The sequence below is a fragment of the Schistocerca piceifrons genome, chromosome 4 (assembly GCF_021461385.2).
Source record: "Schistocerca piceifrons isolate TAMUIC-IGC-003096 chromosome 4, iqSchPice1.1, whole genome shotgun sequence".
Taxonomy (NCBI): domain Eukaryota; kingdom Metazoa; phylum Arthropoda; class Insecta; order Orthoptera; family Acrididae; genus Schistocerca; species Schistocerca piceifrons.
The window spans coordinates 389,501,216-389,514,988 of NC_060141.1; positions in this window are offsets into that span (position 1 = coordinate 389,501,216).

A 13,773-nucleotide genomic window follows, 5' to 3' on the forward strand; every position below is an offset into this window, starting at 1 on the left:
TCCTCTTCCATTTAAAGATGGGACATGTGAAGATCCACTGCTTCTGTGCCTCTTTATGAGCCTAATGTCATTTGCATGACCTCTACGGGACAGTTATGTAGGAGCTGAAGGACATTTGTGGTTCCTGCACTGTAAAAGGGCCACTAGAGTTTTCCAAGCACATTACTGACATGTACGATGTCTTGCATCCAGTTCTGTTAGTGAAGATTTTTCAACATTCCTGTTACTGTCCCTCATCAGGCCTCCAACAATTCGCGCCATCCTCTTCCTTTTGATAATACTGCCAGACCAAATAGCTGTGCCTGTGTGATGGTAGAACGTAAGTATTTTTTTCAAAAAAAAAAAAATAGCTTGGGAAGAACACTCAGTTTTAACAATGGCCGTAACATTTGTTAGATACATCAGGATGGTTGTGCATATGTCAGTGTATCTCGACATCAGCTCTGCTAAGTCTTGTACACTGGACTTTTTCTTACATTTGTCTTTTGAATAAAGTTCTTATCAGCATTAGCTGTACTGGAAACAGAAGAGAATTGCCATTACAAAATGTCATTGAAAACCTTAACTGCCTCATTTTAAAGATCTTAGCCACAGGTGGTAACTATGAAAACAGGCAAGTAGACATATGCGTCTGTTAACATACATCATTTCTTAAAACCAGGTACACTGGTGTGCAAAAGGTATGGACGAAAGTACCTGTTGCGTGATGCGTCACTGTCAAGTAACATAATGCAATGAAACTTGGACCATATATATAAGGAGCTGATTGGTATCCATATGCCGATTATGATCCAAAGAGCATATTTTTTTAAATTCTCAGATTTAAAACCACGATTTTAGTTTCGCTGTTTCCCCCATTTAAAAATTTATATATCTTCGAATGAAATTATCATTTAATTAAAAAATAAAAATATAATAATTTTTTCTTTATAGATAAGTTCTTGAGATTGTGTTTAACTATATCGATGAATCAAATTTTCATAGATTTAAAAAACAAAATAATAATAAATTTTTCTCCTTTTAAATAAACTCTGTCAAACCTCATCTATCTATATCACTGTTTGAAATTTTCAAGCATAAGCACTTTCAAAAATTAAAAAACCTAAATTTTTTCTATATTTAAGTAGAAACAATATATATATTCCAAAGCTGATTGAGATGCCCGCTAAACCTGCTGGGCAGAACAGGTAATAGGGTTGTGGAAAGGGCCAAAGTTTGAGGTTAGTTTCTCCTTCTAATTGTCATTTATTGTAATTTAATAACATTTACAACCAACTCTTTCACGGCTGAGGGCTTCCAAACAAGAAATCTTCACAAATCAACAAGATAAAAATCCAATTAAGATAGCAATAAAATAATTAAAAAATCAGCAAACATATGCAAAGTGCAATACAGATGGCTCACGGCCACAATTAAATTTCAAAATTTTAGAATATATTTCCATAGATTTTTAAAGGCAGAAGGCCAGAATGTTTGACAGCAACAAATCTTTAAAATCAACAAGATTAAAACGCAATTAAAGAGACAAATCAAATAAATAAAGAAACGTATCACAGCTACGTGGAAAGCCTTAAGGCTAAGCAGATAGAACATACATAAGCAAGGTGCAATACCAATGGCTGAAGGCCACAATTAAGTTTCAAAATTTTAAAATATATTACCATAATCTTTTAAAGGCAGAAGTCCACAATGTTTAAGCTTGAACGATAAATTTAAAAATTAATTTCGCGATTTAAAAAAAATAACCATAAGCTTTGAATTTAAAGTAGCCGACAACAGATAATTAAACACCAGCAGCACTCAGAAGCCTCCAGGGAGGTCGGTCTGCCCTCGTTCACTTAGGCGAGACAGGTGGTGATCCCAACTATACTTGATCAGTAGGAACCCAACCAGGGGACAGCCATGGACCGACCGACATAATGACTTGCTTCCCGTCAATCAGTGCATAAGAACTCAAACCGGAAAGGTTACCAACGTCATAATCCACAATGGAGGATGTATTGGCTGTCAAAATTACACACCATATTGGACAGCGACAACAGGTGAGGAAAGGGCGCTGCCTGAAATACGTTAGTGGCCAGGGCAGGTAGCCGAAACGCTATCATTTGGCAGAAAATTCCGCTGGTACACTCGATTTGAAACACGGTAATACAGTTAACTTCACTCAAAAGAACACTGCCTGAATTTACGTCAGTGCCCATGGCAGGTAACCAGAACACTAACGGCCACAAGACAGAAAATTCCATTGGTGCACTCAAATTATGTTGTTGTTGTTGTGGTCTTCAGTCCTGAGACGGGTTTGATGCAGCCTTCCATGCTATTCTATCCTGTGCAAGCTTCTTCATCTCCCAGTACCTACTGCAACCTACATCCTTCTGAATCTGCTTAGTGTATTCATCTCTTGGTCTCCCCCTACGATTTTTACCCTCCACGCTGCCCTCCAATACTAAATTGGTGATCCCTTGATGCCTCAGAACATGTCCTACCAACCGATCCCTTCTTTTGGTCAAGTTGTGCCACAAACCCCTCTTCTCCCCAATCCTATTCAGTACCTCCTCATTAGTTATGTGATCTACCCATCTAATCTTCAGCATTCTTCTGTAGTACCACATTTCGAAAGCTTCTATTCTCTTCTTGTCCAAACTGGTTATCGTCCATGTTTCACTTCCATACATGGCTACACTCCATACAAATACTTTCAGAAACGACTTCCTGACACTTAAATCTATACTCGATGTTAACAAATTTCTCTTCTTCAGAAACGCTTTCCTTGCCATTGCCAGTCTACATTTTATATCCTCTCTACTTCGACCATCATCAGTTATTTTGCTCCCCAAATAGCAAAACTCCTTTACTACTTTAAGTGTCTCATTTCCTAATCTAATACCCTCAACATCACCCGACTTAATTCGACTACATTCCATTAACCTCGTTTTGCCTTTGTTGATGTTCATCTTATATCCTCCCTTCAAGACGCCATCCATTCCGTTCAACTGCTCTTCCAAGTCCTTTGCTGTCTCTGACAGAATTACAATGTCATCGGCGAACCTCAAAGTTTTTATTTCTTCTCCATGGATTTTAATACCTACTCCGGATTTTTCTTTTGTTTCCTTTACTGCTTGCTCAATATACAGATTGAATAACATCGGGGAGAGGCTACAACCCTGTCTTACTCCCTTCCCAACCACTGCTTCCCTTTCATGTCCCTCGACTCTTATAACTGCCATCTGGTTTCTGTACAAATTGTAAATAGCCTTTCGCTCCCTGTATTTTACCCCTGCCACCTTTAGAATTTGAAAGAGAGTATTCCAGTCAACATTGTCAAAAGCTTTCTCTAAGTCTACAAATGCTAGAAACGTAGGTTTGCCTTTCCTTAATCTTTCTTCTAAGATAAGTCGTAAGATCAGTATTGCCTCACGTGTTCCAGTATTTCTACGGAATCCAAACTGATCTTCCCCGAGGTCGGCTTCTACTAGTTTTTCCATTCGTCTGTAAAGAATTCGTGTTAGTATTTTGCAGCTGTGACTTATTAAACTGATTGTTCGGTAATTCTCACATCTGTCAACACCTGCTTTCTTTGGGATTGGAATTATTATATTCTTCTTGAAGTCTGAGGGTATTTCGCCTGTTTCATACATCTTGCTCACCAGATGGTAGAGTTTTGTCAGGACTGGCTCTCCCAAGGCCGTCAGTAGTTCCAATGGAATGTTGTCTACTCCGGGGGCCTTGTTTCGACTCAGGTCTTTCAGTGCTCTGTCAAACTCTTCACGCAGTATCATATCTCCCATTTCATCTTCATCTACATCCTCTTCCATTTCCATAATATTGTCCTCAAATACATCGCCCTTGTATAGACCCTCTATATACTCCTTCCACCTTTCTGCTTTCCCTTCTTTGCTTAGAACTGGGTTTCCATCAGAGCTCTTGATGTTCATACATGTGGTTCTCTTATCTCCAAAGGTCTCTTTAATTTTCCTGTAGGCACGATCTGTCTTACCCCTAGTGAGATAAGCCTCTACATCCTGCAGCAGGAAACGACCAACCCAAGTTCCACTCAAATTATAGTAGACCAAAATAGTTAACTGCACCGCATGGCGGCTAAATTTCAGCAGTAGAAACACACGGTGTTGCTCACAGGAAAACCTCCCCAACAGCAAACCACCGAAAAGAGCCACCACAACATGGATGGACGTGGCTTGGGTAGTTGAAACAACTACTCAACTTTGACGTCCTGGATCGGTGAACCACGAATCTCGTAGCGATCGGACAGTTCCACACATGCTCCGACACTGCGCAGGGGCTGCCAGCGGTCCCAGCCAACTGCATCACGTGGAGATAACTTCCCTCGTCGGCAACAACCGACCGACTGCCTGCTGGTCCGTCTGTGACTGCTGCTCCGTCGCGACTGTACTGCTGTTGCGTCTCCCACTCACTTCCAGACACACAACGGCGAAAATACTGGCTCGGATCCAACCATGCAGAGGGAACATGCCCACTGGCTAAATGATACCCCTGCAGCAGGAAACGACCAACCCAAGTTCCACAAGATGATAATTGAAGGGGGCCAGAAGCACTCGGACAACCAGTTACACATCGCCCGATGAGACGACTGACCTCTCAGATGCAATACGCCGACAACATTTAAAATAACTTGTCAAGGAAATAACACCAACTAGTCACACAACCCGACAAACACTTGCACAAAGACCGAAACGATACCCAACAGTAGCTAAGCACGCACGAAAACAAATAGGGAGTAGATACGCGCGCACACACACACACATACACACACACACATACACACACACACACACACCGACAGACAACTCATGAACGACTGGCGAGCCAAAACGCGTTGTCCGGTAGGACGACTGTCTGACGATCCACCAAGACTGTGACCCGGCTCAAGTGATGCGTGGCATCAATGATTGGGCGAGCCATGTCAATGCAGAACTCACTGCTGCTCCAATCCGACTTCACTAGTGCCACATTGCAACTCCCCGACTGGCAGTTCCGGACTGCCCGCCAGATACGTTCCAACTGACTGGCCAACCCGAACTCGCAACCCAAACTCCTTACTACCGACAACGATTGGGAAGTAATACCAGTTGAGCAAAGATACTACGAGAGGGGACATATCGATGCACGCTGCTAACGCCACTCATGGTCAGGCAAAGCAGCAACTCAGTGACAGTAGTAATTTAAATTAACGTAGTGAGATAGAAGTATGTTAAAAGCAGGGTGTAAAATACTTGATGGTGGGAACACAAGCCACACATGGCTCACTGATTAAAAGCTTAGAAAACTGTTGTAAGGAAAATGAAGGACTGAGCTATACACATTCAGAAAATGATTGTAAAGAATTTGGTTATTCAAATGTAACTAGACAATATCTCTTTGAATTTATTGATTATTTTAATATGAAACAAATGAAGAAGAGAGAACTATGACATAAAACTATTTACCAAAAGAAATTAAAGATAAAAAAGCTGTAATTAATATATAAAAAAACACAAATCAAAAATGTTTTCTTTATTCAATAAAATCAGCTTTATCTGCAGCAAATGATCACGTAGAAAGGATCAATAATTATGAAAGTATTGGGTTGCGTATTCTAGATATTTCCAAAATAAAAATGTATGGTTTTCATTATAATGCTATGAAACCAAAATATGGTGAAATTATTTATTTGTGTTACATGAGTACAGATTCATTTATTTATAATATAAGAACAGAAATTTTTTATAAAAATATGAATTCAATGATAGATGAATTTAACACAAGTGATTAGTCAAAAGATAATATTTATGGAATTCCACAAATAAATAAGAAAGTTTTAGGAAAAATGGAAGATGAAAACTGTGGAAAAATTACGTTGGAGCACATTAGTTTAGATCGATTATGTGTGTTTATAAAGTTGGTGATGAAGAAGAGAAAAGTCTAAAGGAGTTAAAAAACTGTTGTAAAAAGCGAAATTAGTTTTGATGATTATAAAAACATTTAGATAACAAAATAATGCAATACAGAAAAATGAATTTAATTGGAGCATTTAAACATTAGTTGTATACAGTTGAATGTAATAAAATAGTTTTAAGTTCTGATGGTGATGATAAATGTGTTATATTACAAGATGGAATTAATACATTACCATATGTCCATTACAAATTACACCCAAATAAAATAATAAATGATGACAATGATTCCTCACAAAAATTGAACAATTGTATAGAAGATTAAGCAAAAACAAATAATAAAATAAAAAGTTAATCACTTTTTAATATATGTTCATGATGCAGTAATCTCTGATTTGTTTTCAGATACATTTTAAAAACAAATTTTCCACAAAAACAATCAACTTTTTGTAAATATCTTTCTTTATGTTTTTGATAATTGGAACCTATTTTCTGTTTTTTTGATTGATTATGGTCACTGTTATGAATATATTTAGAAGAATTTTTAATTCCCTTTTTACAATTTTCACAAATAAATGTTTTTCGTTCGAATTACTAACAAGTTCTTTTATATGCTCATATCCCTTTTCCCTATATTCTTTTTGATCCTTTTTTATGCAATCGGTATATTCCATTTTTGAAGGCGTTTTGTTATTTTTATTTTTTTAACAAGTTTATTGTTTTTTGATTGCACAATGAACAAATCATTTTTTCAAGATTTAGTTCATGAAGAAGGTTGATCATCAATTAGAGAACATGGTGAATATAAAATAAAGATTAATATAAAACAATTGTATGAGGTTCAGATAAACCATTTAAGATCTCAATAAAATTAAAGTTAATTGTATTTTAAAAAAATCAGATAAAATATATGATAGAACTTAAAAAAATTTTACATGAAGGAATTGAATGAATAAATAGTTTATTAACACATGTTGTTCTTCAAACAATTGAACGATGATTAAGACCTACCTCTATTATTTTAAAATTATATGATTATAATTATGATTACTAAGTTTTTCGATCACAGTTTTAAAATGTTCAAACACAAATAAATAACATCCATGTTAAGAAGAATTTTAAGAATTAATTATGTACCAAATTCCGTAAATTTATGTCAATGAATGAAAGAAACTTTAAGAACTATTTGTTGTCAAAATTATTTCAATACTTTGAATAATTATGCACAAGAACATTTGTATTATGATATAACTAATGCAGCAAACGTTTATTAAGAACATAAAACTTATTTCTCATGATTATATTTAAATAAGATTCATAACGATCTTTATATATATCTAATAAACTAAATTCATTAAAACTATATGATTCCGTTAATTCAAATTAAAAGTTTCAAATAATTCCGACATCAAAACATTTTGTTAACCTTTATTTGAAGATCAAAATGTAGTCTCTCTCCATTTATACATAAATTTTTTTATTAAAGTCTTAAAAAGTTACATTACTTTTATTTACCCAACTGTTGTGTGAATTGTCAAAACCTAACCATTTAACTTATGTTCACTACCTTTCTGTTTCAAAACTTTTTCAACAAGATCTGAGAATTTAATTTTCAATAGTTTTTGTTGATAAAAAATTCCTTTTGTTTCTTCACCATTTAAGTCTTTCAGTTTACATGTGGTTGTATTAAAATGAATAAAATCTTCCATTTGAAACATTTCTGTTGACTAATTTGCTGTGCATCCATTTTAGAATATTCCTTTTGATTTACTTGTTCTTACTTTATCAACAATTTTATATTTAGCATTAATATCTAACAAATTTATTACATAAACAGTTTTCAATAAGATTTTTACATTTTCTTTGTGTACACCTTTTGGCTTCATTTTTATTTTTGAATGTTTTGTGTTATTATATTAATCAACTAATTTCGAAACTAGTTCAACCCAGCTTAAAAGTAATTTCACGTTTTCATAGGCAGCCACAGCAACACAACTTCTTCTTCTTGAGTCAATGGAGAGCAGGGCATCCATAGAATTCAGGGTCCTGAATGGCAGCCAACTCGAAGATTCGATGCATCCATTTGATCTTCTCCTTTGGCATGGATGATGATATCAGTGTGGTCAAATAATCAAAGTGACATCACCATTCCTTTATAGGGTATACCAGGATCATCCTAGTGATTTCCATGCACTTCTCTGTATTTTAGCACACTTCACTTCCTTGAAAGACCTTGGTGATAGAAAGTGTGCTGAGAATGTCTCTGTTATACCAGCATCTTCTGTGTATGTTACGAATGAACATCTTTAAATATTAACTGTTCACTCTCATCATCATGGAAATCTGAACTTCTGCAATGATGTTCACACCTTGAGATGTCATTAAGAAATGCTTCGAGTATGAGACCACACTTGTTCATTTATACTACTCGCTGCATGACACCAGTTACTGGGCAACAGGTAATCACACGTTCATGTAGAACTAGAGCATAAGCTGTTGTCTATTTGGGGAAATTTGCAGAACATTGAAATTCAATTTACGCTTCTATAGGTCCAGAGTTAACAGTCCCATTGTGTTCTGAGCAGTCTAGTATGATGATCGCTGCTAGGTGCTTGAATTCCAATGGACAGAGTAGACATCCTTCCTCATCACAGTAAGAAGCACGGAACCTTGCATACATATCAAATACTGGACTGGGCACATTTTCATTTTGCTTTAGGTGTAAGTTATCAGGTAGAATTCTGGAATGAGATTTTCACTCTGCAGCGGAGTGTGCGTTGATGTGAAACTTCCTGGCAGATTAAAACTGTGTGCTGGACCCAGACTCGAACTCGGGAACTTTGCCTTTCGCGGGCAAGTGCTCTACCAACTGAGCTACCCAAGCACGACTCACGCCCCGTCCTCACAGCCTTATTTCTGCCAGTACCTGATCTCCTACCTTCCAAACTTTACAGAAGCTCTCCTGCGAACCTTGCAGAACTAGCACTCCTGAAAGAAAGGATATTGCGGATACATAGCTTAGCCCAAGCCTTGGGAATGTTTCCAGAATGAGATTTTCACTCTGCAGCGGAGTGTGTGCTGATATGAAACTTCCTGGTAGATTAAAAATGGTGTGCCGGACCGAGACTCGAACTCGTCTAGTTAATAGTTCCGGTCACCTTCTGGAATAAATCTAGCAGTGTAAGGGTTGTGTTACAAGGTTACCATCATCATATTTCACCTGTTTGGTGGTCAGTTGCTTGTTTCTTTTAATTAACCTTTGCTTGTATTTGCTGTTTTGCAGCAGGTTTCTAAATTTTTTGTATAATTGCCGTTCCTGGCGTGATAGGCCTCCAGCCATGATTGTGTTCATGTGCTTTAAAAATATAATTCGATATTTGTATTTTAGCAGTAAGCCTTAAAACCTTATTTACTGCCATTTCTGGCATCTGATACCTTCTGCTGTGTTTGTGGCCACTTACCTTTTAATATTTCGATACCTTTAAGTTGTAATTTTAGCAAGTTCTTAAACATTCTTAATTTATTGCCATTCTTGGTGTGTAAGGCCTTCAGCCGTGATCGCAATTGCTTATTCTTCTTCTTCTTTTTTCTAAAAAAAAAAAAAATTATCTGTATTGTATGGTGATTTGCTAAATTGTAACGCACTGAAAACACTATTATTTACAGTGTTGTTTATTCCTTCATTAATAACGTGTGGATATTTTTTATGTATTGTTGAGTCTGGAATTATTGTTTTAAAAATAAATGTGTGTAACTGTAAAAGGCAACCAATAGTAACTGATTACGGCCCCATCCACAATCATAACTGAATCCTGCCTTCCCTTGACTACCAGGTCACAATAACTAACTTTCCACAGCCTTCAACAGTTTGAGAGTTGTGATGATTTCTTGTCACCATCAGCTTTTATTGCCATTTTGTGCACCACCATTCACCCTTAGCCACTCCACATAACGACTTGCTATGAGGTTCAGCAAAATGTAATATTAAACTACTGTGGTCTAGCGAGGTCAATATGGTATTTACCAAAGTGAAGAACGCCACTGCAGAGGCTACCCTGTTAGCGCATGTAGTTCAGCTCCAATGGTCGATGTATGTGCTGCTGTAGTTGGTGCTATAATGCAACAACAAGTAGATGAAAACGGGCAGCCGTTGGCGTTTTTCAGTAGGAAGTTATCCCCCATCAAAACAGTGCTGGGCAACCTACACACATAAATTGTATGCAGCATATGCTGCTATCAAGAAGTTCCACTGTGACGGAGCAAGCTGGGATAATTTTACTTCCCCTTTTGTTTTGCCATCTGCCTCCTTAAAATTCAGTTTTTCAGTTTTAACTAATTATCATTAACATACGTGAGTATAATCTGCATTTTTGTAAAAGAGGAAGGTTGGACCTCAGTTTTAAAGAATATAACACCAGATCTAATTTTGTGCTTAGTTTATGTATGTAATTGATTTTCTAATTTATTTGGACTATTCCTAGTTAGTATCTTTTGTCATAGGCTGAAATCAGTAATTGTTTTGTAACTTAAATTCTATTGTTCACTTATAAGCAAATATAAATTCTGTACTAATTATAAAAATTTGCAGGAACAACTCATAGTATTCTTAAAGGATCTATTTGGCTCTATTTGAAAACATGTTAGCAAAGCCAATCCTTAGTTAAATCCATAGTTTCATCAAAAGTATTGTTTGTGTAACTATATCTGTTAATTTTATCATTTAAACAAATAATTTGACCTAATCCTTGTGGTGGAAGAAACTGTTAAAAAGAACAATTTTTTTGTTGTTGTATGCAGTTGATTTAATGAGCTAAGTTTTAACTGTAATTTCTGTAAATTAAACCTCAAACAAAGTGTAGTTTCAGTGCCTATTTTTGTGCCAATATATAAAGGCCCACTTTTTGGTCATGAGACAATCTGTCCAGAGCTGAATTTCAGACGAGAAACCCATAATGGTTACATCAGCAGCAATGTCTCAACTTAACTGTGAAATAAGTGTAACACAATTAGGCTATGTGTTAAAAAAATGACAGTGTCTGTTACATACGTACCTTTTTATTCTTCAAGAACCGTGAAATATGTGGTTAGGCTTTTACTACTCATAGATGTTCAACAGTAAACTACTGTAGCAGTATGTGGATGTTTAACTGCAAACTATTAATGAGGCTTATCAAAAGTTAAACAATAGTGCATTGGCCCTATAACTGTGTATTATTGGGGAGGTTATGACAGTGAAAGTAAAGAACTGTGAAACGCAAATGTGCACCTGTTGGCTACATCATTTAAAGTAGTCAATGTTTGACTTCCACCCCCCATTTTTCAGACAGTGTAGCAACACAGTACATCGACACCGAGGACCATCAATGAGGAAATAAAGCACGCATACGTCACACCACTACATGCTTTAGGGGCAGCACTTTACACAGGTTATGGATCACAAGGCACTAATATGTGTTTTCTGTCAGTGACCAGACGAAGTGTCACCATGCCAAGTGTGCCTCCTTGATTACATAGGACTGTTCATCACCTGCATTATCCACATTCAGGGGGAACTGAATGTGCGAGTGGATGCTCTCCTTCAAATAGAAGTGATCACAGATGCAACAGATCTTTAAGCACTTGCTTTGGCACAGCAATCTAACACTGACCTTCGAGATTTGCTGATAACAACAATCAGGTCTGCAACTCTGTCATGTCCCAGTACTGCTGTCAAGCTCACTGTTATACTATGCAGTTGCTACAGAGAAACCATGACCGTTTGTGACCAGTGACTTTCGTCAACATGCAATAGCATCATTGCATGATTTGTCTTATCCTGCGTTACATAGTACGACACACCCAGTGAAGCGAGTTTTTGTGTGGGCAAGCACGGACAAAGACTGGCAGCAGACATTTCTCCATCAATGTGTGGCTTGTCAATGGAATAAGATTTACCATCATGTCAATGCACTCCTTGGCATGTTTGTCCCACCGAAATGATTATTCGAGCATGTATATCTGGACATTGTCGGCCCTCTCCCACCATCCGAAGCTACTGTTTGCTTTACTCCCTGGCCTGAAGTTTTCCCCGTGGTTGACATAAACATCAAAACAGTTGTGATCACATTCTTCAGAGGATGGATAATCCATTTTGGAGCACCGCTCAGTCTTACAACTGACTAGGCAGACAATTCGAGTTGTACCTATTCAAAACACTCGTCATCCTATTGGGCATGAAGTGTATTAGGACTACAGTGTACCATATGGCAGTGATCTTAATAGTAGAATGCATGCTCAGACAATTAAAAGTATCCCTTTGGTGTCATGACTCACTATAGTTGACAGAATCAATACCATTCCGCCCCTGGACCTCCGCACATCCATTGAGGAAGACCTATTAGCAACAACCACAGAGCTTGTCTATGGCCAACTGAATTGGCTGCCCACTGAGGTCCTCGGCATTGTGCCGAACAACCTAGCTGAGGCATCAGATTTAGTCCACAAGCTGCATTCACGAATTCAGCAGCTGTATTCTGTTGCTCTGAGTGCCAACAGACTTGCTGTCCCTCCATTTTCAATGACCTTTGGAACTGTAATCAAGTCCAACACGATGTGGTACGCAAGCCACTGCAGCCACCATATGACAGACCATATCCACTTATCACCAGGGAGAAGAATGTTATGGAAACACCAACCACCATATCTATTGACCAATTCAAACCCGCCTTCAGCACCTCCTACACTGGTACAAATGCATCACTGGATAGACTTTCCACAGGCAGGACTGACTCGCCTGCCACTCCACCACCCGTCCTATGCCTACACTGATGATTCAATGGCAGTTTGCACAAAGCCTGTCATTATGCAATGTGGGCGTCATGTCTGTTTTAACAAAAGGGAGGATGTAGCAAGGAGTTTGTCAAAGGGATGGTTCAAATTGTAAAGAGCTCCTTAAAAATTCTCTTGTTTTTATTTATTCTGGTACAAAATTTATTTATTTCTTGATGTTATGTACATAATTTGCTTCATACAAAAAGTATGTGGTCTGTAAAATTAGCCCACAAAGACTTTTCGCAACTAAGTATAATATTTATTCTCAACAGGGAGAGACCCCCCCTCCCCCCCCCCCCACACACACACAGACAGAGAGAGAGAGAGAGAGAGAGAGAGAGAGAGAGAGAGTGTGTTTGTGTAAAACTCTAATAAAATGTATTGTCTCTTTGCTAACAATACACAGCTCGGTCTTCTAATATAAAGTTCACTATTGAGGCAGACTAATCCTAACATTGGCCGCATGGTGTAGCCGAGCGGTTTGAGACACCTTGCCACGGTTCGCACGGCTCCCCCCATCAGAGGTTCGAGTCCACCCTCGGGCATGTATGTGTGTAGTCCCTAGTGTAAGTTAGATTAAGTAGAGTGTAACCCTATGGACTGATGAATTCAGTAGTTTGGTCCCATAGGAACTTATCACAAGTTTCCAAAATTTCCTAAAGTTGGGTTGGATATTAAAGTTAAAGGGTTTAAACCTCTCTTGAGAATAGCTATCTTTCTCCGAAAACACTCATGTACTTAAATTTCCACTTATCTGAAATCAAGTCGGAATTTCTTCAACACATCAAAGCATCCCAAGTTCCTCTATTGAATCTGAAATTAAAATCCTTCAATTTCCTTAAATGATCAAGAACTTCTTTTAAAATTATTATTTCAACAGTCTATAGCAACCAAGATTTATTTATAAAAGAAAATAGAATACACCAGTATTACGGGCTACAGTTTGGAACCTTAACATTGATTTCAACTAGATGTATGAGACACCACAAATGAGTTTGGATTTATCCATGATAAAATGGTTATAATATCTTTGATGCTAATAAACTCCTCT